This window comes from Arachis hypogaea, chromosome 16, assembly GCF_003086295.3.
Source record: "Arachis hypogaea cultivar Tifrunner chromosome 16, arahy.Tifrunner.gnm2.J5K5, whole genome shotgun sequence".
Taxonomy (NCBI): domain Eukaryota; kingdom Viridiplantae; phylum Streptophyta; class Magnoliopsida; order Fabales; family Fabaceae; genus Arachis; species Arachis hypogaea.
Window position 1 is genome coordinate 66,078,625 of NC_092051.1, and position 25,272 is coordinate 66,103,896.

General features: G+C 44.1%; 40 non-coding genes and 22 pseudogenes across 40 annotated transcripts; all 62 read left to right on the plus strand.

The window, feature by feature from the left end:
* The first annotated feature begins 4,036 nt into the window (after nt 1-4,036).
* On the plus strand, nt 4,037-4,155 carry LOC112762113 (5S ribosomal RNA). Its single transcript, XR_003182466.1, has one exon. It is a non-coding gene; the product is annotated as a 5S ribosomal RNA (ribosomal RNA).
* Nucleotides 4,156-7,199: 3,044 nt separating this feature from the next.
* Nucleotides 7,200-7,317, plus strand: LOC112759511 (5S ribosomal RNA). Its single transcript, XR_003180248.1, has one exon. It is a non-coding gene; the product is annotated as a 5S ribosomal RNA (ribosomal RNA).
* A 181-nt stretch (nt 7,318-7,498) lies between these two features.
* LOC112759525 (5S ribosomal RNA) lies at nt 7,499-7,617 on the plus strand. The gene has a single exon (XR_003180261.1). It is a non-coding gene; the product is annotated as a 5S ribosomal RNA (ribosomal RNA).
* A 178-nt stretch (nt 7,618-7,795) lies between these two features.
* Nucleotides 7,796-7,914, plus strand: LOC112762236 (5S ribosomal RNA). Its single transcript, XR_003182582.1, has one exon. It is a non-coding gene; the product is annotated as a 5S ribosomal RNA (ribosomal RNA).
* A 181-nt stretch (nt 7,915-8,095) lies between these two features.
* LOC112762298 (5S ribosomal RNA) lies at nt 8,096-8,214 on the plus strand. Its single transcript, XR_003182638.1, has one exon. It is a non-coding gene; the product is annotated as a 5S ribosomal RNA (ribosomal RNA).
* Nucleotides 8,215-8,397: 183 nt separating this feature from the next.
* On the plus strand, nt 8,398-8,516 carry LOC112762124 (5S ribosomal RNA). The gene has a single exon (XR_003182477.1). It is a non-coding gene; the product is annotated as a 5S ribosomal RNA (ribosomal RNA).
* Nucleotides 8,517-8,697: 181 nt separating this feature from the next.
* On the plus strand, nt 8,698-8,816 carry LOC112762316 (5S ribosomal RNA). Its single transcript, XR_003182656.1, has one exon. It is a non-coding gene; the product is annotated as a 5S ribosomal RNA (ribosomal RNA).
* Nucleotides 8,817-8,995: 179 nt separating this feature from the next.
* On the plus strand, nt 8,996-9,114 carry LOC112759636 (5S ribosomal RNA; annotated as a pseudogene).
* A 179-nt stretch (nt 9,115-9,293) lies between these two features.
* LOC112759279 (5S ribosomal RNA) lies at nt 9,294-9,412 on the plus strand. The gene has a single exon (XR_003180052.1). It is a non-coding gene; the product is annotated as a 5S ribosomal RNA (ribosomal RNA).
* A 180-nt stretch (nt 9,413-9,592) lies between these two features.
* On the plus strand, nt 9,593-9,711 carry LOC112759624 (5S ribosomal RNA; annotated as a pseudogene).
* Nucleotides 9,712-9,888: 177 nt separating this feature from the next.
* Nucleotides 9,889-10,007, plus strand: LOC112759816 (5S ribosomal RNA; annotated as a pseudogene).
* A 180-nt stretch (nt 10,008-10,187) lies between these two features.
* Nucleotides 10,188-10,305, plus strand: LOC112759581 (5S ribosomal RNA; annotated as a pseudogene).
* Nucleotides 10,306-10,491: 186 nt separating this feature from the next.
* LOC112759706 (5S ribosomal RNA) lies at nt 10,492-10,609 on the plus strand (annotated as a pseudogene).
* Nucleotides 10,610-10,794: 185 nt separating this feature from the next.
* On the plus strand, nt 10,795-10,913 carry LOC112759539 (5S ribosomal RNA). Its single transcript, XR_003180273.1, has one exon. It is a non-coding gene; the product is annotated as a 5S ribosomal RNA (ribosomal RNA).
* Nucleotides 10,914-11,096: 183 nt separating this feature from the next.
* LOC112759793 (5S ribosomal RNA) lies at nt 11,097-11,215 on the plus strand (annotated as a pseudogene).
* A 179-nt stretch (nt 11,216-11,394) lies between these two features.
* On the plus strand, nt 11,395-11,513 carry LOC112762103 (5S ribosomal RNA). The gene has a single exon (XR_003182457.1). It is a non-coding gene; the product is annotated as a 5S ribosomal RNA (ribosomal RNA).
* A 183-nt stretch (nt 11,514-11,696) lies between these two features.
* On the plus strand, nt 11,697-11,815 carry LOC112759677 (5S ribosomal RNA; annotated as a pseudogene).
* A 176-nt stretch (nt 11,816-11,991) lies between these two features.
* On the plus strand, nt 11,992-12,110 carry LOC112759813 (5S ribosomal RNA; annotated as a pseudogene).
* Nucleotides 12,111-12,288: 178 nt separating this feature from the next.
* On the plus strand, nt 12,289-12,407 carry LOC112759696 (5S ribosomal RNA; annotated as a pseudogene).
* A 182-nt stretch (nt 12,408-12,589) lies between these two features.
* LOC112762187 (5S ribosomal RNA) lies at nt 12,590-12,708 on the plus strand. Its single transcript, XR_003182536.1, has one exon. It is a non-coding gene; the product is annotated as a 5S ribosomal RNA (ribosomal RNA).
* A 181-nt stretch (nt 12,709-12,889) lies between these two features.
* Nucleotides 12,890-13,008, plus strand: LOC112759780 (5S ribosomal RNA; annotated as a pseudogene).
* Nucleotides 13,009-13,187: 179 nt separating this feature from the next.
* On the plus strand, nt 13,188-13,306 carry LOC112762218 (5S ribosomal RNA). The gene has a single exon (XR_003182565.1). It is a non-coding gene; the product is annotated as a 5S ribosomal RNA (ribosomal RNA).
* A 164-nt stretch (nt 13,307-13,470) lies between these two features.
* Nucleotides 13,471-13,588, plus strand: LOC112759818 (5S ribosomal RNA; annotated as a pseudogene).
* Nucleotides 13,589-13,770: 182 nt separating this feature from the next.
* On the plus strand, nt 13,771-13,889 carry LOC112759536 (5S ribosomal RNA). Its single transcript, XR_003180270.1, has one exon. It is a non-coding gene; the product is annotated as a 5S ribosomal RNA (ribosomal RNA).
* A 185-nt stretch (nt 13,890-14,074) lies between these two features.
* On the plus strand, nt 14,075-14,193 carry LOC112759253 (5S ribosomal RNA). Its single transcript, XR_003180032.1, has one exon. It is a non-coding gene; the product is annotated as a 5S ribosomal RNA (ribosomal RNA).
* Nucleotides 14,194-14,372: 179 nt separating this feature from the next.
* Nucleotides 14,373-14,491, plus strand: LOC112762291 (5S ribosomal RNA). Its single transcript, XR_003182631.1, has one exon. It is a non-coding gene; the product is annotated as a 5S ribosomal RNA (ribosomal RNA).
* Nucleotides 14,492-14,673: 182 nt separating this feature from the next.
* On the plus strand, nt 14,674-14,792 carry LOC112759419 (5S ribosomal RNA). Its single transcript, XR_003180174.1, has one exon. It is a non-coding gene; the product is annotated as a 5S ribosomal RNA (ribosomal RNA).
* Nucleotides 14,793-14,966: 174 nt separating this feature from the next.
* Nucleotides 14,967-15,085, plus strand: LOC112759478 (5S ribosomal RNA). The gene has a single exon (XR_003180221.1). It is a non-coding gene; the product is annotated as a 5S ribosomal RNA (ribosomal RNA).
* A 178-nt stretch (nt 15,086-15,263) lies between these two features.
* Nucleotides 15,264-15,382, plus strand: LOC112759471 (5S ribosomal RNA). Its single transcript, XR_003180214.1, has one exon. It is a non-coding gene; the product is annotated as a 5S ribosomal RNA (ribosomal RNA).
* A 181-nt stretch (nt 15,383-15,563) lies between these two features.
* Nucleotides 15,564-15,682, plus strand: LOC112759756 (5S ribosomal RNA; annotated as a pseudogene).
* Nucleotides 15,683-15,814: 132 nt separating this feature from the next.
* Nucleotides 15,815-15,932, plus strand: LOC112759458 (5S ribosomal RNA). Its single transcript, XR_003180206.1, has one exon. It is a non-coding gene; the product is annotated as a 5S ribosomal RNA (ribosomal RNA).
* A 181-nt stretch (nt 15,933-16,113) lies between these two features.
* Nucleotides 16,114-16,232, plus strand: LOC112762142 (5S ribosomal RNA). Its single transcript, XR_003182494.1, has one exon. It is a non-coding gene; the product is annotated as a 5S ribosomal RNA (ribosomal RNA).
* A 192-nt stretch (nt 16,233-16,424) lies between these two features.
* LOC112759412 (5S ribosomal RNA) lies at nt 16,425-16,543 on the plus strand. The gene has a single exon (XR_003180167.1). It is a non-coding gene; the product is annotated as a 5S ribosomal RNA (ribosomal RNA).
* A 179-nt stretch (nt 16,544-16,722) lies between these two features.
* LOC112759208 (5S ribosomal RNA) lies at nt 16,723-16,841 on the plus strand. The gene has a single exon (XR_003179987.1). It is a non-coding gene; the product is annotated as a 5S ribosomal RNA (ribosomal RNA).
* Nucleotides 16,842-17,022: 181 nt separating this feature from the next.
* On the plus strand, nt 17,023-17,141 carry LOC112762233 (5S ribosomal RNA). The gene has a single exon (XR_003182579.1). It is a non-coding gene; the product is annotated as a 5S ribosomal RNA (ribosomal RNA).
* Nucleotides 17,142-17,307: 166 nt separating this feature from the next.
* LOC112759740 (5S ribosomal RNA) lies at nt 17,308-17,426 on the plus strand (annotated as a pseudogene).
* Nucleotides 17,427-17,604: 178 nt separating this feature from the next.
* LOC112761972 (5S ribosomal RNA) lies at nt 17,605-17,723 on the plus strand. The gene has a single exon (XR_003182337.1). It is a non-coding gene; the product is annotated as a 5S ribosomal RNA (ribosomal RNA).
* Nucleotides 17,724-17,904: 181 nt separating this feature from the next.
* LOC112762164 (5S ribosomal RNA) lies at nt 17,905-18,023 on the plus strand. Its single transcript, XR_003182514.1, has one exon. It is a non-coding gene; the product is annotated as a 5S ribosomal RNA (ribosomal RNA).
* Nucleotides 18,024-18,204: 181 nt separating this feature from the next.
* LOC112759724 (5S ribosomal RNA) lies at nt 18,205-18,323 on the plus strand (annotated as a pseudogene).
* A 179-nt stretch (nt 18,324-18,502) lies between these two features.
* LOC112759341 (5S ribosomal RNA) lies at nt 18,503-18,621 on the plus strand. The gene has a single exon (XR_003180110.1). It is a non-coding gene; the product is annotated as a 5S ribosomal RNA (ribosomal RNA).
* A 182-nt stretch (nt 18,622-18,803) lies between these two features.
* LOC112759675 (5S ribosomal RNA) lies at nt 18,804-18,922 on the plus strand (annotated as a pseudogene).
* A 178-nt stretch (nt 18,923-19,100) lies between these two features.
* LOC112760748 (5S ribosomal RNA) lies at nt 19,101-19,219 on the plus strand. Its single transcript, XR_003181173.1, has one exon. It is a non-coding gene; the product is annotated as a 5S ribosomal RNA (ribosomal RNA).
* Nucleotides 19,220-19,400: 181 nt separating this feature from the next.
* Nucleotides 19,401-19,519, plus strand: LOC112759236 (5S ribosomal RNA). Its single transcript, XR_003180015.1, has one exon. It is a non-coding gene; the product is annotated as a 5S ribosomal RNA (ribosomal RNA).
* A 175-nt stretch (nt 19,520-19,694) lies between these two features.
* Nucleotides 19,695-19,813, plus strand: LOC112759627 (5S ribosomal RNA; annotated as a pseudogene).
* A 183-nt stretch (nt 19,814-19,996) lies between these two features.
* Nucleotides 19,997-20,115, plus strand: LOC112759604 (5S ribosomal RNA; annotated as a pseudogene).
* Nucleotides 20,116-20,286: 171 nt separating this feature from the next.
* Nucleotides 20,287-20,405, plus strand: LOC112759563 (5S ribosomal RNA; annotated as a pseudogene).
* Nucleotides 20,406-20,585: 180 nt separating this feature from the next.
* On the plus strand, nt 20,586-20,704 carry LOC112759652 (5S ribosomal RNA; annotated as a pseudogene).
* Nucleotides 20,705-20,882: 178 nt separating this feature from the next.
* LOC112761310 (5S ribosomal RNA) lies at nt 20,883-21,001 on the plus strand. Its single transcript, XR_003181710.1, has one exon. It is a non-coding gene; the product is annotated as a 5S ribosomal RNA (ribosomal RNA).
* A 180-nt stretch (nt 21,002-21,181) lies between these two features.
* Nucleotides 21,182-21,300, plus strand: LOC112759237 (5S ribosomal RNA). Its single transcript, XR_003180016.1, has one exon. It is a non-coding gene; the product is annotated as a 5S ribosomal RNA (ribosomal RNA).
* A 175-nt stretch (nt 21,301-21,475) lies between these two features.
* On the plus strand, nt 21,476-21,594 carry LOC112759532 (5S ribosomal RNA). The gene has a single exon (XR_003180267.1). It is a non-coding gene; the product is annotated as a 5S ribosomal RNA (ribosomal RNA).
* Nucleotides 21,595-21,777: 183 nt separating this feature from the next.
* On the plus strand, nt 21,778-21,896 carry LOC112759605 (5S ribosomal RNA; annotated as a pseudogene).
* A 178-nt stretch (nt 21,897-22,074) lies between these two features.
* Nucleotides 22,075-22,193, plus strand: LOC112762224 (5S ribosomal RNA). The gene has a single exon (XR_003182570.1). It is a non-coding gene; the product is annotated as a 5S ribosomal RNA (ribosomal RNA).
* A 180-nt stretch (nt 22,194-22,373) lies between these two features.
* LOC112759367 (5S ribosomal RNA) lies at nt 22,374-22,492 on the plus strand. Its single transcript, XR_003180132.1, has one exon. It is a non-coding gene; the product is annotated as a 5S ribosomal RNA (ribosomal RNA).
* A 155-nt stretch (nt 22,493-22,647) lies between these two features.
* Nucleotides 22,648-22,766, plus strand: LOC112759376 (5S ribosomal RNA). Its single transcript, XR_003180140.1, has one exon. It is a non-coding gene; the product is annotated as a 5S ribosomal RNA (ribosomal RNA).
* A 179-nt stretch (nt 22,767-22,945) lies between these two features.
* Nucleotides 22,946-23,064, plus strand: LOC112762324 (5S ribosomal RNA). Its single transcript, XR_003182664.1, has one exon. It is a non-coding gene; the product is annotated as a 5S ribosomal RNA (ribosomal RNA).
* Nucleotides 23,065-23,247: 183 nt separating this feature from the next.
* LOC112759261 (5S ribosomal RNA) lies at nt 23,248-23,366 on the plus strand. The gene has a single exon (XR_003180040.1). It is a non-coding gene; the product is annotated as a 5S ribosomal RNA (ribosomal RNA).
* A 176-nt stretch (nt 23,367-23,542) lies between these two features.
* On the plus strand, nt 23,543-23,661 carry LOC112759669 (5S ribosomal RNA; annotated as a pseudogene).
* A 178-nt stretch (nt 23,662-23,839) lies between these two features.
* Nucleotides 23,840-23,958, plus strand: LOC112759273 (5S ribosomal RNA). The gene has a single exon (XR_003180047.1). It is a non-coding gene; the product is annotated as a 5S ribosomal RNA (ribosomal RNA).
* A 181-nt stretch (nt 23,959-24,139) lies between these two features.
* Nucleotides 24,140-24,258, plus strand: LOC112759779 (5S ribosomal RNA; annotated as a pseudogene).
* Nucleotides 24,259-24,436: 178 nt separating this feature from the next.
* LOC112762261 (5S ribosomal RNA) lies at nt 24,437-24,555 on the plus strand. Its single transcript, XR_003182604.1, has one exon. It is a non-coding gene; the product is annotated as a 5S ribosomal RNA (ribosomal RNA).
* A 180-nt stretch (nt 24,556-24,735) lies between these two features.
* LOC112760656 (5S ribosomal RNA) lies at nt 24,736-24,854 on the plus strand. The gene has a single exon (XR_003181086.1). It is a non-coding gene; the product is annotated as a 5S ribosomal RNA (ribosomal RNA).
* A 181-nt stretch (nt 24,855-25,035) lies between these two features.
* Nucleotides 25,036-25,154, plus strand: LOC112759403 (5S ribosomal RNA). Its single transcript, XR_003180160.1, has one exon. It is a non-coding gene; the product is annotated as a 5S ribosomal RNA (ribosomal RNA).
* Nucleotides 25,155-25,272: the final 118 nt, after the last annotated feature.

A 25,272-nucleotide genomic window follows, 5' to 3' on the forward strand; every position in this document is an offset into this window, starting at 1 on the left:
GGATGTGTGGGTGACGCATTCGCGTGGCAGGGCTTGTGCTACTAGCACGGGTCCAGCCCAATTCCAGCTCAACTTTCTGCCATACACCCTTTTTACGCCGATTTCAGGTCACGCGGCCGCGTGGGTGACGCGGTCGCGTGGGAGGCCATTATTCCCATATGACACGGTCGCGTCAGCGACGCGGTCGCGTGGGGTGATTTATGCCATTAGCACGCCTCCAGCGCTGCTCCTGCGAAACTTTCTGTTTATATTAATATTGTCTCCCATCTCCTTGCGACGCGGACGCGTCGCTGATGCGGTCGCGTTGCGTGCTCGCTCTCCTTCTCTATTTTTTTTGTAATCTGAAAAATGCAGAATGCAGTGTTAATATGAATGTGATGCAAAACTTTAGGTTCAATATAACAAAATAAAATAAAATTTAAAAACAAATAAAACTAAATAAAAATGAAAAAGGACGATCATACCATGGTGGGTTGTCTCCCACCTTGCACTTTTAGTTAAAGTCCTTAAGTTGGACATTTGATGAGCTTCCTGTTATGGTGGCTTATGCTTGAATTCATCCAGGAATCTCCACCAGTGTTTGTGATTCCAGTAACCTCCGGGGTCCCAAACTAAACATGTAAAGACCTTAAGAAGCTTCAAACAGATTCTTAGGCTCCCGGGGTAACAAGTGTCAGAGCAGATTCCAGGATCCCAAATCTTGCTTTTACACCCATCCATGTCGGGATCTGTATTTTTCCAACTGGGTGATAAGTGATTTGAATTCTCACTGTAGCTACCAAACAGCGTCCTAGACCCATTCAGTTGAGCTTTACACCAACCTTTGCATTTAAACTTTGAGCACACAACCATGTTGAACCTTGCTTGACAATTCTTATCACTGGCTATCTTCCTCTTACTCTTAATGCCACAAAGAGCTCTAAGTTGACCATCCGTCTCCAGTAGCCCATATTCAAGTGGGATTAGAAAGCTATGGGATATGAATTTTACCCACTTGAATGTTGTGAAGGATGATGGCAACTTAGGGGGAGGTATTTTTAATGAAATTGCAAGCTCCACTCCCTTGTGCTCTTTTCTGATAACTACCACTTCTTTGCAAGCTTCTTCAATTTCAACCTCTTCCTCTTGGTAGCTCTCTTTCAATTCAATCTCCTCTTCATTGCTTTCCAAGGGCATGAGAGGTTGTGCTTCTTCTTCTTGAATCTCCATCTCTTGATCAACCTCTTCCAAGTCTTCAACTATGATATGCTTTGGAGGTTGTACACCCTCCTCAGCATCAATTTCAACCATCTCGGAAGGAGGCTCTATGACTGGACTTTCCCATGGAGGTTCTGCATCTCCTAAGTCTTCAACCACTTCTTCTTCTTCTTGAACAATGACAGCTTCTTCTACTTGTTCTAGTACGAATTCATTCTCTGTCTTGTCCACTGGGGTTTCTGGTATCTCCTTCATGCTATGCTCTTCACTAGACTGTCCACATGGGGTTGTGGCTGATCCTTGTGTATTTAAGCGTCTAGAAGCCCATTGAATTAATACTTGCCCTAGTTGTTGAACGGTTGACTTAAATTTAATTACTGTTTCCCTTAGGCGATCCTCTGCTTCTCGGGTTGCCGGACTTGGACATGATACAAAAGAAAGTGGTGGTGGTTGGGAGTGATTGGATTGGAATTGGGGTGGTTCTATATAAGGTTCATATGGCTCATAAGGTGGTTGGTATGGTGGTTGAGGGTTAGGGTCATATGGAGGTGAATGGCGGAAAGGGGCTTGTGAGTATGGTGGTCCAAAGTCATGTTGAGGAAAGGGTTCATAGGCATATGGTGGTGGTTGTTGATAGTCCATTGGAGGTGGTTGTTGCCATGAGGGTTGATCAAATCCTTGTGGCTCCTCCCATCTTTGATTGTTCCAACCTTGATGCCTGTTCTCATTGTAATTTCTTCTTCCTGCAACATTATTGTAACCAGGCTCATAGCCAAAGGGGTGAGAGTTCATAGTAACAAATAAAAAAAATAAAAACAAATTTAAATTAAAAGGTTATTTAAATTTTGAAATTTGAATTTTAAATTTTTGAAATTTGAATTTTTGAAATTTGATTTTTGAAATAAGATAAGATAAGATAAAAATTTTAAAAATAAAAATCTGAAATTTTTTTTTTCGAAAAAATTAATTAAAAATATTTTTGAATTTAATGAGGAAAGAGAAAAACAATAAAATGACACCAAATTTCAAATTTTTAGATCAAAACGAAGAAAACAACTAAGAACAGCTTGAAGGTCAAGATGAACGCGAAGAACAACTTGAAGATCAAGATGAACACTAAGAACAAATTTAAAAAAAAAAATTTTTATAACTAAATAAAAACAAATAACCTCTTAATTTATGAAAAAGCAAAAATAAAAATAAAAACAAATAAACAAGCAAAAATCAAAAAAAATATTTACAATAACCAATAATAAGGCACACGTTTGCAATTCTCCGGCAACGGCGCCATTTTGACGTTAGGATTTTTGCCAGTAAAGAATGTCATAAAAACAGTCGCGTTGTAGATATAGTCTCTAAACCGACAAAAATCCCTTCGTACAAACGTTTTGGTTGTCACAAGTAACAAACCCCTTTTAAAATTGATAACCGAGTATTTGAACCTCGGGTCGTCTTCTCAAGGAATTACAGGGAGGTATGTTCTTATTATTGGTTATAAGTTTGTAAATTGGGGGTTAGGAAGTAAGGTGGGAATATGTTGAATGATAAATAAATTAAAATAATAATAATAAAATAAACTCTTGGCAAGGTATGAAGAACTGGAAGTCCTATCCTTGTCAATTGCGATGAGAATTGGGTTTTAATCCCACTTTGTTAACCTCTAACTATGAAGGTAGATCAAGTGGATTAATTAGCTTAATCCTCAGGTCCTAGTCAATTCCTATGGAAAGACTAGAGTTATTGGAGCAACTCCCAATTTCAACCACTGCTTTATTTGACAGCTTAAGCGTTACCAATAAATCAACCAAAGCCAAAAGGAAAAAATCCAAATTATTTATATAATAAAAAGGAGCAATCATAAGTCTGAAATACCTCAAGATATATTAAATAGAAAATCAATCTAAACATAGAGAGTCATAAATAAAATTGAGAAAAGAAATAAAAAGAACATTGAACCTGGGAAGAAGTTGAAATAATAAAGTTTAAATAATAATACATCCTAATTCCTTTAAGAGGAATCCTAATCCTAAATCCTAAGAGAGAGGAGAGAACCTCTCCCTCTAAAAACTACCTGAAAAGTGAATTATGGAAGCGTTCTTATGAATGGATGCATTCCTCCACTTTATAGACTCTAATCTGTGTTTTCTGGGCCGAGAACTGGGTCAGAAACAGCCCAGAATTCGCTGGTCTCGAATTCAAATGCGCTGATTTCCGTCACTGCGACGCGGCTGCCTGGATCACGCAATCGCGTCGTCTAGCGTCAGAGGAACTATAGCATATTATATATCAAATCGAAGCCCCGGACGTTAGCTTTCCAACGCAAGTGGAACCGCGTCGTTTGGATCTCTGTAGCTAAAGTTATAGCCGTTTGAGTGCAGAGAGGTCAGGCTGGACAGCTTAGCAATTTCTCCAACTTCTTGCATTCCTTCCACTTTTGCATGCTTTCTTCCCATCCTCCAAGTCATTCCTGCCTTATAATATCTGAAAACACTTAACACATATATCAAGGCATCTAATGGTAATAAGAGAGGATTAATAATAAGCAAATATAAGTCCAAAGAAGCATGTTTTCAATCAAAGCACATAATTAGGAAGGAAATATAAAACCATGCAAATAATATAAATAAGTGGGTAAAGAGTTAATAAAAACCACTCAATTGAGCACATGATAAACCATGAAATAGTGGTTTATCAACGACGCTATCTCGAATAGTTTAGCTAAAGCGAGCCTTAATGACCTGACTTTCGGTAGGCTCCTACGGGGCCCACAAGGCTTCGCAGCTCGACTTACCATATAAAGCCATACATGCTTATGACAATTGCATGCGCATACTTTAATAGGTGCGATCATACCAGCACTAATGTACCGGATCCCATCAGAACTCTGCAGTTAAGTGTGCTTGGGCGAGAGTAGTACTACGATTGGTGACCTCCTGGGAAGTCCTCGTGTTGCACTTCTTTTTTTTTTTTTTTACGTCGTGCTTACCCTCGTTCTTTTAATGACTCTATCTCGAATAGTTTAGCTTAAGCGAGCCTTAATGACCTGACCTTCGGCAGGGTTCTACGAGGCTCACAGGGCTTCGCAGCTCAACTTACACTATGTATGTGGAACATGGTTTATGAGCCAAAGAACACACAACCTGTGAGATTTTGAGCTTATTTATATGGTTACATAATTTAACCATAAATATATTTATTCTTGTGTGTTTTTTTCTCTATAATTGCAATGTTTGCTTTGTTCCATTCTATATGTCCATTATTTAGTATATTTACATGCTTGCACATGATTGAGGCCATTGTTTGATTTTAGCTCACTTATCCCAAATAAGCCTAACCTTTAAATCACCCTTGTCAGCCACTTTGAGCCTTTTAATCCCCATTTGTTCTATATTTTACCACATCACTAGCCTTAAGCGGAAAACAAATTAATTATCCCAATTGAATCTTTGGTTAGCTTAAGATAGAGATTGTGCATCAAATAAGTGTGGGGAAATTGTGGGAACATGGGTTAATAAGGGAATGTATCATGTTTCTAATTTATTTGAATATTGGGAATTTGGGAACCTACTCATGTAAAACTAGAAAAAAATAAAAAATAAAAAAAAATCCATGTGCATTGATAAGTTATGTTTATTTCTCTACAAAAAAAAAAGAGAAAAATCCAAAAAAATATTCAATAAATAAGTAAATAAATAAGGGGACAAAATTATCCCAATGCTAAGTTAATAAAAAGATCAATGCATATGTGATAAAAGTAAAGAAATATCAAAATTTTGGTACATGAGTATGGGAATCATACAAAAGTGGGAATTATGGGTAGCTATGTATGAATTTAAAAGTATATAGAGTATATGTATATTAGGTGAGAGCTTAGGATAATTAAAGATTCATATTATAGCTCACTTGGCCATACATATATCCTTTACCTTTACCTCAGCCCCATTACAACCCTGAAAAGACCTCATGATGTTTGCATTGGTACATTACATATTTGTTGATTGGTTAGATGAAGTACAAAGTTTTAGAAAGCATGACTAGAGAAGAGTAGAGTGATTGACCCTAGACACTTGAGAGTTAGAGTGATATACACTACCAGTAAGGGTTCAGTGCTTAATTCTATGTTCCCTGCTTTCATGAGCTATCTTCTTACAAGTTTACTTGTCTTTTATTGTATAATTTGAATTAGTGAAATTTGATTTATGTATATTCTTGGAGAATTTGATTTACTTTTAACCAAGAAGGTAGAATCATTTTGCACGTAGTTGCATTCATATAGGTAGGTTGCATTTCATACTCTCTATCATTCCTCTTCATCTTTATAGCTTCTCTTGAGCTTAGCATGAGAACATGCTAATGTTTAAGTGTGGGGAGGTTGATAAACCACTATTTTATGGTTTATCGCTCAATTAAGTGGATTTTATCAACTCTTTACCCACTTATTCATACTATTTGCATGGTTTTACATTTGCCTTCCTAATTATGTGCTTTGATTGAAAACATGCTTCTTTGGCTTTAAATTACCAAAAATTAATCCTCTCTTATTACCATTAGATGCCTTGATATGTGTGTTAAGTATTTTCAGAGATTACAGGGCAGGAATGGCTCAGAGAATAGAAAGGAAGCATGCAAAAGTGGAAGGAATATAAGAAGTTGGAGAAACTGCTAAGCTGTCCAGCCTAACCTCTTTGCACTCAAACGGCTATAACTTTAGCTACAGAGGTCCAAATGACGCGGTTTTAGTTGCGTTGGAAAGCTAACGTCCGGGGCTTCGATTTGATATATAATATGCCATAGTTTCCCTGAAGCTAGGCGACGCGACCGCATGCTCCATGCGGCCGCGTCGCAGTGCGAAAATCAGCGTGTTTGAATTCGCAACCAGCGAATTCTGGGCTGTTTCTGACCCAGTTTGCGGCCCAGAAAACACATATTAGAGGCTATAAAGTGGGGGAATGCATCCATTCACGGAGGAAGCTTTTCATATTCACAATTTTAAGATTTAGATGTAGTTTTTAGAGAGAGAGGTTCTCTCCTCTCTCTTAGGATTAGGATTAGGATTTCTCTTAGTTTTACGAGTAACTCTTGATCCCAGGTTCAAGGTTCTTTTTATTTATTTTCTCAATTTAATTTATGAACACCTATGCCAGATTTAATTTCTTTTGTTAATGCAATTCGAGGTATTTTCAGATTTAAGATTGCTTTGCTTTATTTATATTGATGCTTTTAATTTAATTTAGATATTTTTCTCCCTTTTGGCTTTGGTCAAGTGATTGGTAGTACTTGAGTTATCAAACTCAGCAAGTGATTGAAATTGGCAGATTCTGCTTGAGCTAGGATTGCTCTAACACTAGTCTCTCCACAGGAGTTGACTAGGACTTGAGAATCAAGCTAATCAGTCCACTTAACCTTCCTTTGTTTAATAAAGGCTGACCAAGTGGGATTAAAACCCAATTCTCTTCACAGCCGATAAGGATAACTAGGATAGGAATTCCAATTCTTATACCTTGCCAAGAGATTTTATTATTATTATTTTATTTTACTTGTCATATAACATATTCCCTCCTTACTTCCAAAACCCCAATTTCCAAACTCATAACCAATAATAAGAACATACCTCCTTGCAATTCCTTGAGAAGACGACCCGAGGTTTAAATACTCGGTTATCAATTTTAAAAGGGGTTTGTTACTTGTGACAACCAAAACGTTTCTAAGAAAGGTTGATTGCTTGGTTTAGTAACTATACTTGCAACGAGAGTTTACTACAACCTTTAAACCATCAATCTTCAGTTCTTCAGTTACCTCCAGGGAAGTCCTCGTGTTGTACCCTTTTTTTTTAAGTAGTGCTTACCCTTGTTCTTTAAACGACGCTATCTCGAATAGTTTAGCTATAGTAAGCATTAATGAACTGATTTTCGGCAAGTTCCACGGGCCTTGCAGGGCTTCGCAGCTCGATTTACCCTACGTCGCGATTAATGCTTATGATAATTGTGTGCACCTACTTAAATAGGTGCGATCATACCAGCACTAATGCACCGGATCCCACCAGAACTCCGTAGTTAAGCGTGCTTCGGCAAGAGTGGTACTAGGATGGTGACCTCCTGGGAAGTCCTCGTGTTGTACCTCTTTTTTTTTTACGTCGTGCTTACCCTCGTTCTTTAAACGATGCTATCTCAAATAATTTAGCTAAAGCGAGCCTTAATGACCTGACTTTCGGCAGGCTCCTACGGGGACCGCAGGGCTTTGCAGCTCAACTTACCCTATGTAGCGATACATGCTTATGATAATTGTGTGCACATACTTTAATAGGTGTGATCATACCAACACTAATGCACCGGATCCCACCAGAACTTCGTAGTTAAGCGTGCTTGGGCTAGATTTGTACTAGGATGGGTGACCTACTGGGAAGTCCTCGTGTTGTACCTTTTTTTTTACGTCGTGCTTACCCTCCTTATTTAAACGATGATATCTCGAATAGTTTAGCTATAGTGAGCCTTAATGAACTGATTTTCGGCAAGCTCCCATGTGCCCTGCAGGGCTTTGCAGCTCGACTTACCCTACGTCGCGATACATGCTTATGATAATTCTATGCACATACTTTAATAGGTGCGATCATACCAGCACTAATGCACCAGATCCCACCAGAACTCCATGGTTAAGCGTGCTTGGGCGAGAGTGGTACTTGGATGGGTGACCTCCTGGGAAGTCCTCGTGTTGCACCTCTTTTTTTTTTATGTCGTGCTTACCCTCGTTCTTTAAACGACGCTATCTCGAATATTTTAGCTAAAGCGAGGCTTAATGACCTGACTTTCGGCAGGCTCCTACAGGGCCCGCAGGGCTTCGCAGCTCGACTTACCCTATGTAGCGATACATGATTATGACAATTGCATGAGCATACTTTAATAGGTGCGATCATACCAGCACTAATGCACCGGATCCCATTAGAACTCTGCAGTTATGCGTGCTTGGGCGAGAGTAGTACTACGATGGGGGACCTCCTGGGAAGACCTCATGTTGCACCACTTTTTTTTTTTTACGTCGTGCTTACCCTAATTCTTTAAATGATGCTATCTCGAATAGATTAGCTAACGCGAGACTTAATGACCTGACTTTCGGCAGGCTCCTACGGGGCCCGCAGGGCTTCGCAGCTCGACTTACCCTATGTAGCGATACATGCTTATGATAATTGTGTGCACATACTTTAATAGGTGCGATCATACCAGCACTAATGCACCGGATCCCACCAGAACTCCGTAGTTAAGCGTGCTTCGGCGAGAGTGGTACTAGGGTGGGTGACCTCTTGGGAAGTCCTCGTGTTGCACCTCTTTTTTTTTTACGTCATGCTTACCCTCATTCTTTTAATGACGCTATCTCAAATAGTTTAGCTAAAGCGAACCTTAATGACCTGACTTTCGGCAGGCTCCTACGGGGCCCGCAGGGCTTCGCAGCTCGACTTACCCTATGTAGCGATACATGCTTATGATAATTGTGTGCACATACTTTAATAGGTGTGATCATACCAGCACTAATGCACCGGATCCCACCAGAACTCCGTAGTTAAGCGTGCTTGGGCTAGATTTGTACTAGGATGGGTGACCTACTGGGAAGTCCTCGTGTTGTACCTTTTTTTTTACGTTGTGCTTACCCTCGTTCTTTAAACAAATGATATCTCGAATAGTTTAGCTATAGTGAGCCTTAATGAACTGATTTTCGATAAGCTCTCATGGGCCCTGCAGGGCTTTACAGCTCAACTTACCCTACGTCGCGATACATGCTTATCATAATTGTGTGCACATTCTTTAATAGGTGCGATCATACCAGCACTAATGCACCAGATCCCACCAGAACTCCGTGGTTAAGCGTGCTTGGGCTAGAGTAGTACTAGGATAGGTGACCTACTGGGTAGTCCTCGTGTTGTGCCTTTTTTTTTTACGTCATGCTTACCCTCGTTCTTTAAACGACGCTATCTCGAATAGTTTAGCTATAGTGAGCCTTAATGAACTGATTTTCGGCAAGCTCCCACGGGCCCTGCAGGGCTTCGCAGCTCGACTTACCCTACGTCGCGATACATGCTTATGATAACTGTGTGCACATACTTTAATAGGTGGGATCATACCAATACTAATGCACCGGATCCCACCAGAACTCCGTAGTTAAGCGTGCTTGGGCGAGTGTGGTACTAGGATGGGTGACCTCCTGGGAAGTCCTCGTGTTGCACGTCTTTTTTTTTATGTTGTGCATACCCTCGTTCTTTAAACGACGCTATCTCGAATATTTTAGCTAAAGCGAGGCTTAAGGACCTAACTTCCGTCAGGCTCCTACGGGGCCCGCAGGGCTTCGCAGCTCGACTTACCCAATGTAGCGATACATGCTTAGGATAATTGTGTGCACATACATTAGTTTGTGTGATCATACCAGCACTAATGCACCGGATCCCACCAGAACTCCGTAGTTAAACGTGCTTAGGCGAGAGTAGTACTAGGATGGGTTACCTCCAAGGTAGTCCTCGTGTTGTACCCTTTTTTTACGTCGTGCTTACCCTCGTCCTTTAAACGACGCTATCTCGAATAGTTTAGTTAAAGCGAGCCTTAATGACCTGACTTTCGGCAGGGTCCTACGAGGCCCGCAGGGTTTCGCAGCTCGACTTATCCTATGTAGCGATTCATGCTTATGCTAATTGTGTGCACATACATTAATTGCTGTGATCATACCAGCACTAATGCACCGGATCCCACCAAAACTCCGTTGTTAAACGTGCTTAGAAGAGAGCAGTACTAGGATGGGTTACCTCCAAGGAAGTCCTCGTGTTGTACCTCTTTTTTTTTACGTCGTGCTTACTCTCGTTCTTTAAACGACGCTATCTCGAATAGTTTAGCTAAAGCGAGACTTAATGACCTGACTTTCGGTAGGCTCCTACACGGCCCGAAGGGCTTTGCAGCTCGACTTACCCTACGTCGCGATACTTGCTTATGATAATTGTGTGCACATACTTTAATGGGTGCGATCATACCAGCACTAATGCACCAGATCCCACCAGAACTCCGTAGCTAACCGTGCTTGGGCGAGAGTAGTACTACGATTGGTTACCTCTGGGAGGTCCTCGTGTTGCACCTCCTTTTTTTTCTTTTTACCTCGTGCTTACCCTCGTTCTTTAAATGACGCTATCTCCATTAGTTTAGCTAAAGCGAGCCTTAATGACCTGACTTTCGGTAGGCTCCTACGGGGCCCGCAGGGCTTTGCAGCTCGACTTACCCTATGTAGCGATACATGCTTATGATAATTGTGTGCTCATACTTTAATAGGTGCGATCATACCAGCACTAATGGACCGATCCCACCAGAACTCCGTAGTTAACCGTGCTTCGGCGAGAGTGGTACTAGGATGGGTGACCTCCTGGGAAGTACTCGTGTTGCACCTCTTTTTTTTTTTCTTACGTCGTGCTTACCCTCGTTCTTTAAATGACGCTATCTCGAATAGTTTAGCTAAAGCGAGCCTTAATGACCTGACTTTTGGCAGGCTCCTACGAGGCCCGCAGGGCTTCGAAGCTCGACTTACCCTATGTAGCGATACATGCTTATGATAATTGTGTGCACATACTTTAATAGGTGCAATCATACCAGCACTAATGCACCGGATCCCACCAGAACTCCGTGGTTAAGCGTGCTTCGGCGAAAGTGGTACTAGGATGGGTGACATCCTGGGAAGTCCTCGTGTTGCACCTCTTTTTTTGTTTTAAGTCGTGCTTACCCTCGTTCTTTAAACGATGCTATCTCGAATAGTTTAGCTAAAGCGAGCCTTAATGACTTGACTTTCGGCAGGCTCCTACGGGGCCCGTAGGGCTTTGCAGCTCGACTTACCCTATGCAGCGATACATGCTTATGATAATTGTGTGCACATACTTTAATAGGTGTGATCATACCAGCACTAATGCACCGGACCCCACCAGAACTTCGTAGTTAAGCGTGCTTGGGCTAGATTTCTACTAGGATGAGTAACCTCCTGGGAAGTCCTCGTGATGTAGCTTTTTTTTTTACGTCGTGCTTTCCCTCGTTCTTTAAACGACGCTATCTCGAATAGTTTAGCTATAGTGAGCCTTAATGAACTGATTTTCGGCAAGCTCCTATGAACCCTACAGGGCTTCAAAGCTAGACTTATCCTACGTCGCGATACATGATTATGATAATTGTGTGCACATACTTTAATAGGTGCGATCATACTAGCACTAATGCACCGGATCCCACCAGAACTCCATAGTTAAGCGTGCTTGGGCGAGAGTGGTACTAGGATGGGTGACCTCCTGGGAAGTCCTCGTGTTGCATCTCTCTTTTTTTTTTACGTCATGCTTACCCTCGTTCTCTTAACGACGCTATCTCGAATAGTTTAGCTAATGCGAGCTTTAATAACCTGACTTTCGTCAGGGTCCTACGAGGCCCGCAGGGCTTCGCAGCTCGACTTACCCTATGTAGCGATACATGCTTAGGATAATTGTGTGCACATACATTAATTGGTGTGATCATACCGGCACTAATGTACCGGATCCCACCAGAACTCCGTAGTTAAACGTGCTTAGGCGAGAGTAGTACTAGGATGGGTTACGTCCAAGGAAGTCCTCGTGTTGTACCTTTTTTTACGTCGTGCTTACCCTCGTCCTTTAAACAATGCTATCTCGAATAGTTTAGCTAAAGCGAGCCTTAATGACCTGACTTTCGGCAGGGTCCTACGAGGCCCGCAGGGTTTCGCAGCTCGACTTATCCTATGTAGCGATTCATGCTTATGATAATTGTGTGCACATACATTAATTGGTGTGATCATACCAGCACTAATGCACCGTATCCCACCAAAACTCCGTTGTTAAACGTGCTTAGGCGAGAGTAGTACCAGGATGGATTTCCTCCAAGGAAGTCCTCGTGTTGTACCCTTTTTTTTAAGTAGTGTTTACCCATGTTCTTTAAACGACGCTATCTCGAATAGTTTAGCTATAGTGAGCCTTAATGAACTGATTTTCGGCAAGCTCCCACGGGCCTTGCATGGCTTCGCAGCTCAACTTACCCTACGTCGCGATAAATGCTTATGATAATTATGTGCACATACTATAATAGGTGCGATCATACCACCACTAATGCACCGGATTCCCCCAGAACTCCGTAGTTAAGCGTGCTTCGCCGAGAGTGGTACTAGGATGGGTGACCTCCTGGGAAGTCCTCGTGTTGTACCTCTTTTTTTTTTTACGTCGTGCTTACTCTCGTTCTTTAAACGACGCTATCTCGAATAGTTTAGCTAAAGCGAGCCTTAATGACCTGACTTTTGGCAGGCTCCTACGGGGCCCGCAGGGCTTCGCAGCTCGACTTACCCTATGTAGCGATACATGCTTATGATAATTGTGTGCTCATACTTTAATAGGTGCGATCATACCAGCACTAATGCACCGGATCCCACCAGAACTCCGTAGTTAACCGTGCTTCGGCGAGAGTGGTACTAGGATGGGTGACCTCCTGGGAAGTCCTCGTGTTGCACCTCTTTTTTTCTTACGTCGTGCTTACCCTCGTTCTTTAAACGACGCTATCTCAAATAGTTTAGCTAAAGCGAGCCTTAATGACCTGACTTTCGGCAGGCTCCTACGGGGCCCGCAGGGCTTCGCAACTCGACTTACCCTATGTGGCGATACATGCTTATTATAATTGTGTGCACATACTTTAAAAGGTGTGATCATACCAGCACTAATGCACCGGACCCCACCAGAATTTCGTAGTTAAGCGTGCTTGGGCTAGATTTCTACTAGGATGAGTGACCTCCTGGGAAGTCCTCGTGTTGTATCCTTTTTTTTTACGTCGTGCTTACCCTCGTTCTTTAAACGACGCTATCTCGAATAGTTTAGCTATAGTGAGCCTTAATGAACTGATTTTCGGCAAGCTCCCATGGGCCCTGCAGGACTTCGCAGCTCGACTTAACCTACGTTGCGATACATGCTTATGATAATTGTGTGCACATGATTTAATAGGTGCGATCATACCAGCACTAATGCACCAGATCCCACCTGAACTCCGTAGTTAAGCGTGCTTGGGCGAGAGTGGTACTAGGATCGGTGACCTCCTGGGAAGTCCTCGTGTTGCACCTCTTTTTTTTTATGCCCTGCTTACCCTCGTTCTTTAAACGATGCTATCTCGAAAATTTTAGCTAAAGCGAAGGTTAATGACCTGACCTCCGGCAGGCTCCTACGGGGACCGCAGGACTTCGCAGCTCGACTTACCCTATGTAGCGATACATGCTTATGACAATTGCATGCGCATACTTTAATTCACTAATGCACCGGATCCCACCAGAACTCCATTGTTAAGCGTGCTTCGCGAGAGTGGTACTAGGATGGGTGACCTCCTGGGAAGTCCTCGTGTTGCGCCTCCTTTTTTTTTTACGACATGCTTACCCTCGTTCCTTAAACGACGCTATCTCAAATAGTTTAGCTAAAACGAGCCTTAATGACCTGACTTTCGGCAGGCTCCTAAGGGGCCCGCAGGGCTTCGCAGCTCGACTTACCCTATATAGCGATACATGCTTATGATAATTGTGTGCACATACTTTAATAGGTGCAATCATACCAGCACTAATGCACCGGATCCCATTAGAACTCTGCAGTTATGCGTGCTTGGTCGAGAGTAGTACTACGATGGGTGGCATCCTGGGAAGTTCTCATGTTGCACCTCTTTTTTTTTTTTTTATGTCGTGCTTTTCCTCGTTCTTTAAATGACGCTATCTCGAAAAGTTTACCTAAATCGAGCCTTAATAACCTAACTTTCAGCAGGCTCCTACGGTGCCTGCAGGACCTCGCAGCTCGACTTACGCTATGTAGCAATACATGCTTATGATAATTGTGTGCACATACTTTAATAGGTGGGATCATACCAGCACTAATGCACCGGATCCCACCAGAACTCCGTAGTTAAGCGTGCTTCGGCGAGAGTGGTACTAGGATGGGTGACCTCCTGGAAAGTCCTCGTGTTGCACCTCTTTTTTTTAAGTCGTGCTTACCCTCGTTCTTTAAACGAGGCTATCTCGAATATTTTAGCTAAAGCGAGCCTTAATGACCTGACTTTCGGCAGGCTCCTATGGGGCCCGCAGGGCTTCGCAGCTCGACTTACCCTATGTAGCGATACATGCTTATGACAATTGCATGCGCATACTTTAATAGGTGCGATCATACTAGCACTAATGCACCGGATCCCATTAGAACTCTGCAGTTATGCGTGGTTGGGCGAGAGTAGTACTACGATGGGTGACCTCCTGGGAAGTCCTCGTGTTGCACCTCATTTTTTTTTTTACGTCGTGCTTACCCTCGTTCTTTAAATGACGCTATGTCGAATATTTAGCTAAAGCGAGGCTTAATGACCTGACTTTTGGCAGGGTCCTACGGGGCCCGCAGGACTTCGCAGCTCGACTTACCCTATGTAGCGATACATGCTTATGATAATTGTGTGCACATACTTTAATAGGTGCGATCATACCAGCACTAATGCACCGGATCCCACCAGAACTCCGTAGTAAAGCGTGGTTTGGCAAGAGTGGTACTAGGATGGGTGACCTCCTTGGAAGTCCTTGTGTTGCACCTCTTTTTTTTTTACGTCGTGCTTACCCTCGTTCTTTAAACGACGCTATCTCGAATAGTTTAGCTAAAGCGAGCCTTAATGGCCTGACTTTCGGCAGGCTCCTACGGGGCCTGCAGGGCTTCGCAGCTCGACTTACCCTATGTAGCGATACATGCTTATGTGTGCACATACTTTAATAGGTGTGATCATACCAGCACCAATGCACCGGACCCCACCAGAACTTCGTAGTTAAGCGTGCTTGGGCTAGATTTGTACTAGGATGGGTGACCTCCTGGGAAGTCCTCGTGTTGTACCTTTTTTTTTACGTCGTGCTTATCCTCTTTCTTTAAACGACGCTATCTCGAATAGTTTAGCTATAGTGAGCCTTAATAAACTGATTTTTGGCAAGCTCCCATGGGCCCTGCAGGGCTTCGCAGCTCGACTTATCCTACGTCGCGATACATGCTTATGATAATTGTGTGCACATACTTTAATAGGTGCGATCATACCAGCACTAATGCACCAGATCCCACCAGAACTCCGTATTTAAGCGTGCTTAGGGGTGAGTGGTACTAGGATGGGTGACCTCCTGGGAAGTCCTCATGTTGCACCTCTATTTTTTTTATGTCGTGCTTACCCACGTTCTTTAAACGACGCTATCTCGAATAGTTTAGCTAAAGCGAGCCTTAATGACCTGACTTTCTGCAGGCTCCTAAGGGGCCCACAGGGCTTCGCAGCTCGACTTACCCTATGTAGCGATACATGCTTACGATAATTGTCTGCACATACTTTAATAGGTGTGATCATAGCAGCACTAATGCACCGGATCCCACTAGAACTCCGTATTTAAGCGTGCTTGGGCTAGATTTGTATTAGGATGGGTGACCTCCTGTAAAGTCCTCATGTTGTACTTTTTTTTACGTCGTGCTTACCCTCGTTCTTTAAACGACGCTATCTCGAATAGTTTAGCTATAGTGAGCCTTAATGAACTGATTTTTGGCAAGCTCCCATGGGCCCTGCAGGGCTTCGCAGCTCGACTTATCCTATGTCGCGATCATACCAGCACGAATGCACCAGATCCCACCTGAACTCCGTAGTTAAGCGTGCTTGGGCGAGAGTGGTACTAGGATCGGTGACCTCCTGGGAAGTCCTCGTGTTGCACATCTTTTTTTTTATGTCTTGCTTACCCTCGTTCTTTAAACGACGCTATCTCGAATATTTTAGCTAAAGCGAGGCTTAATGACCTGACTTCTGGCAGGCTCATACGGGTCCCGCAAGACTTCGCAGCTCGACTTACCCTATGTAGCGATACATGCTTATGACAATTGCATGCACATACATTAATAGGTGCGATCATACTAGCGCTAATGCACCGGATCCCGTTAGAACTCTGCAGTTATGCGTGCTTGGGCGAGAGTAGTACTATGATGGGTGACCTCCTGGGAAGTCCTCGTGTTGCACCTCTTTTTTTTTTTTTTTTTTTTTACGTCGTGCTTACCCTTGTTCTTTAAATGACGCTATCTCGAATTGTTTAGCTAAAGCGAGTCTTAATGACCTGACTTTCGGCAGGCTCCTACGGGGCGTGCGGGACTACGCAACTCGACTTACCCTATGTAGCGATACATGCTTATGATAATTGTGTGCACATACTTTAATAGGTGTGATCATACCAGCACTAATGCACCGGATTCCACCAGAACTCCGTAGTTAAGCGTGCTTGGGCTAGATTTGTACTAGGATGGGTGACCTACTAGGAAGTCCTCGTGTTGTACCTTTTTTTTTTACGTCGCGCTTACCCTCGTTCTTTAAACGACGCTATCTCGAATAGTTTAGTTATAGTGAGCCTTAATGAACTGATTTTCGGGAAGCTCCCATGGGCCCTGCAAGGCTTCGCAGCTCGACTTATCCTACGTCGCGATACATGCTTATGATAATTGTGTGCACATACTTTAATAGGTGTGATCATACCAGCACTAATGCACCAGATCCCACCAGAACTCCGTAGTTAAGCGTGCTTGGGCGAGAGTGGTACTAGGATCGGTGACCTCCTGGGAAGTCCTCGTGTTGCATCTCTTTTTTTTTTATGTCGTGCTTACCCTCGTTCTTTAAACGACGCTATCTCGAATATTTTAGCTAAAGCGAGGCTTAATGACCTGACTTCCGATAGGCTCCTATGGGGCCCGCAGGGCTTCGCAGCTCGACTTACCCTATTTAGCGATAGATGCTTATGACAATTGCATGCGCATACTTTAATAGGTGCGATCATACCAGCACTATTGCACCAGATCCCACCTGAACTCCGTAGTTAAGCGTGCTTGGGCGAGAGTGGTACTAGGATGGGTGACCTCCTGGGAAGTCTTCGTGTTGCACATCTTTCTTACCCTCGTTCTTTAAACGATGCTATCTCGAATAGTTTAACTAAAGCGAGCCTTAATGACCTGACTTTTGGCAGGCTTCTACGGGGCCCGCAGGACTTCACAGCTCGACTTACCCTATGTAGCGATACATGCTTATGATAATTGTGTGCACATACTTTAATAGGTGTGATCATACCAGCACTAATGCACCGGATCCAACCAGAACTCCGTAGTTAAGCGTGCTTGGGCAAGATTTATACTAGGATGGGTGACCTCCAACGAAGTCGTCGTGTTGTACCTTTTTTTTTACGTCGTGCTTACCCTCATTCTTTAAACGACGCTATCTCGAATAGTTTAGCTCTAGTGAGCCTTAATGAACTGATTTTCGGCAAGCTCCCATGGGCCCTGCAGGGCTTCGCAACTCGACTTATCCTACACCGCGATACATGCTTATGATAATTGTGTGCACCTACTTTAATAGGTGCGATCATACCAGCACTAATGCACCAGATCCCACCTGAACTCTGTAGTTAAGCGTGCTTGGGCGAGAGTGGTACTAGGATGGGTGACCTCCTGGGAAGTCCTCATGTTGCACCTCTTTTTTTTTTATGTCGTGCTTACCCTCGTTCTTTAAACGACGCTATCTCGAATATTTTAGCTAAAGCGAGCCTTAATGACCTGACTTCCGGCAGGCTCCTACGGGTCCCGCAGGGCTTCGCAGCTCGACTTACCCTATGTAGCGATACATGCTTATGACAATTGCATGCGCATACTTTAATAGGTGTGATCATACCAGCACTAATGCACAGGATCCCATTAGAACTCTGCAGTTATGCGTGCTTGGGCGAGAGTAGTACTACGATGGGTGACCTCCTGGGAAGTCCTCGTGTTGCACCTCTTTTTTTTTTACGTCGTGCTTTCCCTCGTTCTTTAAAAGACGCTATCTCGAATAGTTTAGCTAAAGCGAGCCTTAATGACCTGACTTTCGGCAGGCTCCTACGGGGCCCGCAGGGCTTCGCAGCTCGACTTACCCTATGTAGCGATACTTGCTTATGATAATTGTGTGCACATACTTGAATAGGTGTGATTATACCAGCACTAATGCACCGGATCCCATCAGAACTTCATAGTTAAGCGTGCTTGGGCTAGATTTGTACTAGGATGGGTGACATCGTGGGAAGTCCTCATGTTGTGCCTTTTTTTTTTACGTCGTGCTTATCCTCGTTCTTTAAACGACGCTATCTCGAATAGTTTAGCTATAGCGAGCCTTAATGAATTGATTTTCGGCAAGCTCCCATGGGCCCTGCAGGGCTTTGCAGCTCGACTTACCCTATGTAGCGATACATGCTTATGATAATTGTGTGCACATACTTTAATAGGTACGATCATACTAGCACTAATGCACCGGATCCCACCAGAACCCCGTAGTTAAGCGTGCTTCGGCGAGAGTGGTACTAGGATGGGTGACCTCCTGGAAAGTCCTCGTGTTGTACCTCTTTTTTTTTTTACGTCGTGCTTACCCTCGTTCTTTAAAAGACGCTATCTTGAATAGTTTAGTTAAAGCGAGCCTTAATGACCTGACTTTTGGCAGGCTTCTACGGGGTCCGCAGGGCTTCGCAGCTCGACTTACCCTATGTAGCGATACATGTTTATGATAATTGTGTGCACATACTTTAATAGGTGTGATCATACCAGCACTAATGCACCGGATCCAACCAGAACTCCGTAGTTAAGCGTGCTTGGGCTAGATTTATACTAGGATGGGTGACCTCCAATGAAGTCCTCGTGTTGTACCTTTTTTTTTACGTCGTGTTTACCCTCATTCTTTAAACGACGCTATCTCGAATAGTTTAGCTCTAGTGAGCCTTAATGAACTGATTTTCGGCAAGCTCCCATGGGCCCTGCAGGGCTTCGCAACTCGACTTATCCTACGCCGCGATACATGCTTATGATAATTGTGTGCACATACTTTAATAGGTGCGATCATACCAGCACTAATGCACCAGATCCCAACTGAACTCCGTAGTTAAGCGTGCTTGGGCGAGAGTGGTACTAGGATGGGTGACCTCCTGGGAAGTCCTCGTGTTGCACCTCTTTTTTTTTTATGTCGTGCTTACCCTCGCTCTTTAAACGACGCTATCTCGAATATTTTAGCTAAAGCGAGCCTTAATGACCTGACTTTTGGCAGGCTCCTACGGGGCCCGCATGGCTTCGCAGCTCGACTTACCCTATGTAACGATACATCCTTATGAAAATTGTATGCACATACTTTAATAGGTGCGATCATACCAGCACTAATGCACTGGATCCCACCAGAACTCCGTAGTTAAGCGTGCTTCAGCGAGAGTGGTACTAGGATGGGTGACCTCCTGGGAAGTCCTCGTGTTGCACCTCTTTATTTTTTTATGTCGTGCTTACCCTCGTTCTTTAAACGACGCTATCTCGAATAGTTTAGCTAAAGCCAGCCTTAATGACCTGACTTTCGGCAGGCTTCTAAGTGGCCCGCAGGGCTTCGCAGCTCGACTTACCCTATGTAGCGATACGTGCTTATGTGTGCACATACTTTAATAAGTGTGATCATAGCAGCACTAATGCACCGGATCCCACCAGACCTCCGTAGTTAAGCGTGCTTGGGCTAGATTTGTACTAGGATGGGTGACCTCCTGGAAAGTCCTCGTGTTGTACCTCTTTTTTTTTTTTTTTTACGTCGTGCTTACCCTCGTTCTTTAAATGACGCTATGCCGAATAGTTTAGCTAAAGCGAGCCTTAATGACCTGACTTTTGGCAGGCTCCTACGGGGCCCGCAAGGCTTCGCAGCTCGACTTACCCTATGTATACATGCTTATGATAATTGTGTGCACATACTTTAATCGGTGTGATCATACCAGCACTAATGCACCGGATCCCACCATAACTCCGTAGTTAAGCGTGCTTGGGCTAGATTTGTACTAGGATGGGTGACCTCCTAGGAAGTCCTCGTGTTGTACCTTTTTTTTTACGTCGTGCTTACCCTCGTTCTTTAAACGACGCTATCTCGAATAGTTTAGCTATAGTGAGCCTTAATGAACTGATTTTCGGCAAGCTCCCATGGGCCCTGCAGGACTTCGCAGCTCGACTTAACCTATGTAGCGATACGTGCTTATGTGTGCACATACTTTAATAAGTGTGATCATAGCAGCACTAATGCACCGGATCCCACTAGACCTCCGTAGTTAAGCGTGCTTGGGCTAGATTTGTACTAGGATGGGTGACCTCCTGGAAAGTCCTCGTGTTGCACCTCTTTTTTTTTTTTTACGTCGTGCTTACCCTCGTTCTTTAAATGACGCTATGCCGAATAGTTTAGCTAAAGCGAGCCTTAATGACCTGACTTTTGGCAGGCTCCTACGGGGCCCGCAAGGCTTCGCAGCTCGACTTACCCTATGTATACATGCTTATGATAATTGTGTGCACATACTTTAATAGGTGTGATCATACCAGCACTAAAGCACCGGATCCAACCAGAACTCCGTAGTTAAGCGTGCTTGGGCTAGATTTATACTAGGATGGGTGACCTCCAATGAAGTCCTCGTGTTGTACCTTTTTTTTTACGTCGTGTTTACCCTCATTCTTTAAACGACGCTATCTCGAATAGTTTAGCTCTAGTGAGCCTTAATGAACTGATTTTCGGCAAGCTCCCATGGGCCCTGCAGGGCTTCGCAACTCGACTTATCCTACGCCGCGATACATGCTTATGATAATTGTGTGCACATACTTTAATAGGTGCGATCATACCAGCACTAATGCACCAGATCCCACCTGAACTCCGTAGTTAAGCGTGCTTGGGCGAGAGTGGTACTAGGATGGGTGACCTCTTGGGAAGTCCTCGTGTTGCACCTTTTTTTTTTTATGTCGTGCTTACCCTCGCTCTTTAAACGACGCTATCTCGAATATTTTAGCTAAAGCGAGCCTTAATGACCTGACTTTTGGCAGGCTCCTACGAGGCCCGCATGGCTTCGCAGCTCGACTTACCCTATGTAACGATACATCCTTATGAAAATTGTATGCACATACTTTAATAGGTGCGATCATACCAGCACTAATGCACTGGATCCCACCAGAACTCCGTAGTTAAGCGTGCTTCAGCGAGAGTGGTACTAGGATGGGTGACCTCCTGGGAAGTCCTCGTGTTGCACCTCTTTATTTTTTTACGTCGTGCTCACCCTCGTTCTTTAAACGACGCTATCTCGAATAGTTTAGCTAAAGCCAGCCTTAATGACCTGACTTTCGGCAGGCTTCTAAGTGGCCCGCAGGGCTTCGCAGCTCGACTTACCCTATGTAGCGATACGTGCTTATGTGTGCACATACTTTAATAAGTGTGATCATAGCAGCACTAATGCACCGGATCCCACCAGACCTCCGTAGTTAAGCGTGCTTGGGCTAGATTTGTACTAGGATGGGTGACCTCCTGGAAAGTCCTCGTGTTGCACCTCTTTTTTTTTTTTTTTTACGTCGTGCTTACCCTCGTTCTTTAAATGACGCTATGCCGAATAGTTTAGCTAAAGCGAGCCTTAATGACCTGACTTTTGGCAGGCTCCTACGGGGCCCGCAAGGCTTCGCAGCTCGACTTACCCTATGTATACATGCTTATGATAATTGTGTGCACATACTTTAATCGGTGTGATCATACCAGCACTAATGCACCGGATCCCACCATAACTCCGTAGTTAAGCGTGCTTGGGCTAGATTTGTACTAGGATGGGTGACCTCCTAGGAAGTCCTCGTGTTGTACCTTTTTTTTTACGTCGTGCTTACCCTCGTTCTTTAAACGACGCTATCTCGAATAGTTTAGCTATAGTGAGCCTTAATGAACTGATTTTCAGCAAGCTCCCATGGGCCCTGCAGGGCTTCGCAGCTCGACTTATCCTACGTCGCGATACATGCTTATGATAGTTGTGTGCAGATACTTTAATAGGTGCGATCATACCAGCACTAATGCACCGGATCCCACCAGAACTCCGTAGTTAAGCGTGCTTCGGCGAGAGTGGTACTAGGATGGGTGACCTCCTGGAAAGTCCTCGTGTTGCACCTCTTTTTTTTTAAGTCGTGCTTACCCTCGTTCTTTAAACGAGGTTATCTCGAATATTTTAGCTAAAGCGAGCCTTAATGACCTGACTTTCGGCCGGCTCCTATGGGGCCCGCAGGGCTTCGCAGCTCGACTTACCCTATGTAGCGATACATGCTTATGACAATTGCATGCGCATACTTTAATTGGTGCGATCATACCAGCACTAATGCACCGGATCCCATTAGAACTCTGCAATTATGCGTGCTTGGGCGAGAGTATTACCATGATGGGTAACCTCCTGGGAAGTCCTCGTGTTGCACCTCTTTTTTTTTTTTTACGTCGTGCTTACCCTCGTTCTTTAATTGACGCTATCAAGAATAGTTTAGCTAAAGCGAGACTTAATGACCTGACTTTTGGCAGCTCGACTTACCCTATGTAGCGATACATGCTTATGATAATTGTGTGCACATACTTTAATAGGTGCGATCATACCAGCACTAATGCACCGGATCCCACCAGAACTTCGTAATTAAGCGTGCTTCAGCGAGAGTAGTACTAGGATGGGTGACCTCGTGGGAAGTCCTCGTGTTGCACCTCTTTTTTTTATGTTGTGCTTACCTTCGTTCTTTAAAGGACGCTATCTCGAATATTTTAGCTAAAGCGAGGCTTAATGACCTGACTTCCGACAGGCTCCTACGGGTCCCGCAGGGCTTCGCATCTCGACTTACCCTATGTTGCGATACATGCTTATGACAATTGCATGCGCATACTTTAATAGGTGCGATCATACCAGCACTAATGCACCGCATCCCATTAGAACTCTGCAGTTATGCGTGCTTGGGCGAGAGTAGTACTACGATGGGTGTCCTCCTGGGAAGTCCTCGTGTTGCACCTCCTTTTTTTTTTTACGTCGTGCTTACCATCGTTCTTTAAATGACGCTATCTCGAATAGTTTAGCTAAAGCGAGCCTTAATGACCTGAGTTTCAGCAGGCTCCTACGGGGCCCGCAGGGCTTTGCAGCTCGACTTACCCTATGTAGCGATACATGCTTATGATAATTGTGTGCACATACTTTAATAGGTGCGATCATACCAGCACTAATGCACCGGATCCCACCAGAACTCCGTAGTTAAGCATGCTTCGGCGAGAGTGGTACTAGGATAGGTGACCTCCTGGGAAGTCCTCGTGTTGCACCTCTTTTTTTTTACGTCGTGCTTACCCTCGTTCTTTAAACGAAGCTATCTCGAATAGTTTAGCTAAAGCTAGCCTTAATGACCTTTCGGTAGGCTCCTACGGGGCCCGCAGGGCTTCGCAGCTCGACTTACACTATGTAGCGATACATGCTTATGATAATTGTGTGCACATACTTGAATAGGTGTGATTATACCAGCACTAATGCACCGGATCCCATCAGAACTTCGTAGTTAAGCGTGCTTGGGCTAGATTTGTACTAGGATGGGTGACATCGTGGGAAGTCCTCATGTTGTGCCTTTTTTTTTACGTCGTGCTTATCCTCGTTCTTTAAACGACGCTATCTCGAATATTTTAGCTATAGTGAGCCTTAATGAACTGATTTTCGGCAAGCTCCCATGGGCCCTGCAGGGCTTTGCAGCTTGACTTACCCTATGTAGCAATACATGGTTATGATAATTGTGTGCACATACTTTAATAGGTGCGATCATACTAGCACTAATGCACCGGATCCCACCAGAACCCCGTAGTTAAGCGTGCTTCGGCGAGAGTGGTACTAGGATGGGTGACCTCCTGGGAATTCCTCGTGTTGCAGCTCTTTTTTTTTTACGTCATGCTTACCCTCGTTCTTCAAAAGACGCTATCTCGAATAGTTTAGCTAAAGCGAGCCTTAATGACCTGACTTTTGGCAGGCTTCTACGGGGCCCGCAGGGCTTCGCAGCTCGACTTACCCTATGTAGCGATACATGCTTATGATAATTGTGTGTACATACTTTAATAGGTGTGATCATACCAGCACTTATGCACCGGATCCAACCAGAACTCCGTAGTTAAGCTTGCTTGGGCTAGATTTATACTCTGATGGGTGACCTCCAATGAAGTCCTCGTGTTGTACCTTTTTTTTTACGTCGTGCTTACCCTCATTCTTTAAACGACGCTATCTCGAATAGTTTAGCTCTAGTGAGCCTTAATGAACTGATTTTCGGCAAGCTCCCATGGGCCCTGCAGGGCTTCGCAACCCGACTTATCCTACACCGCGATATATGCTTATGATAATTGTGTGCACATACTTTAATAGGTGCGATCATACCAGCAATAATGCACCAGATCCCACCTGAACTTCGTAGTTAAGCATGCTTGGGCGAGAGTGGTACTAGGATGGGTGACCTCCTGGGAAGTCCTCGTGTTGCACCTCTTTTTTTTTATGTCGTGCTTACGCTCGTTCTTTAAACGACGCTATCTCGAATATTTTAGCTAAAGCGAGCCTTAATGACCTGACTTCCGGCAGGCTCCTACGGGTCCCGCAGGGCTTCGCAGCTCGACTTACCCTATGTAGCGATACATGCTTATGACAATTGCATGCGCATACTTTAATAGGTGCGATCATACCAGCACTAATGCACCGGATCCCATTAGAACTCTGCAGTTATGCGTGCTTGGGCGAGAGTAGTACTACGATGGGTGACCTCCTGGGAAGTCCTCGTGTTGCACCTCTTTTTTTTTTACGTCGTGCTTACCCTCGTTCTTTAAATGACGCTATGTCGAATAGTTTAGCTAATGTGAGCCTTAATGACCTGACTTTTGGCAGGCTCCTACGGGGCCCGCTGGGCTTCGCAGCTCGACTTACCCTATGTAGCGATAAATGCTTATGATAATTGTGTGCATATACTTTAATAGGTGTGATCATACCAGCACTAATGCACCGGATCCCACCAGAACTCCGTAGTTACGCGTGCTTGGGCTAGATTTGTACTAGGATGGGTGACCTCCTAGGAAGTCCTCGTGTTGTACCTTTTTTTTTACGTCGTGCTTACCCTCGTTCTTTAAACGACTCTATCTCGAATAGTTTAGCTATAGTGAGCCTTAATGAACTGATTTTCGGTAAGCTCCCATGGGCCATGCAGGGCTTCGC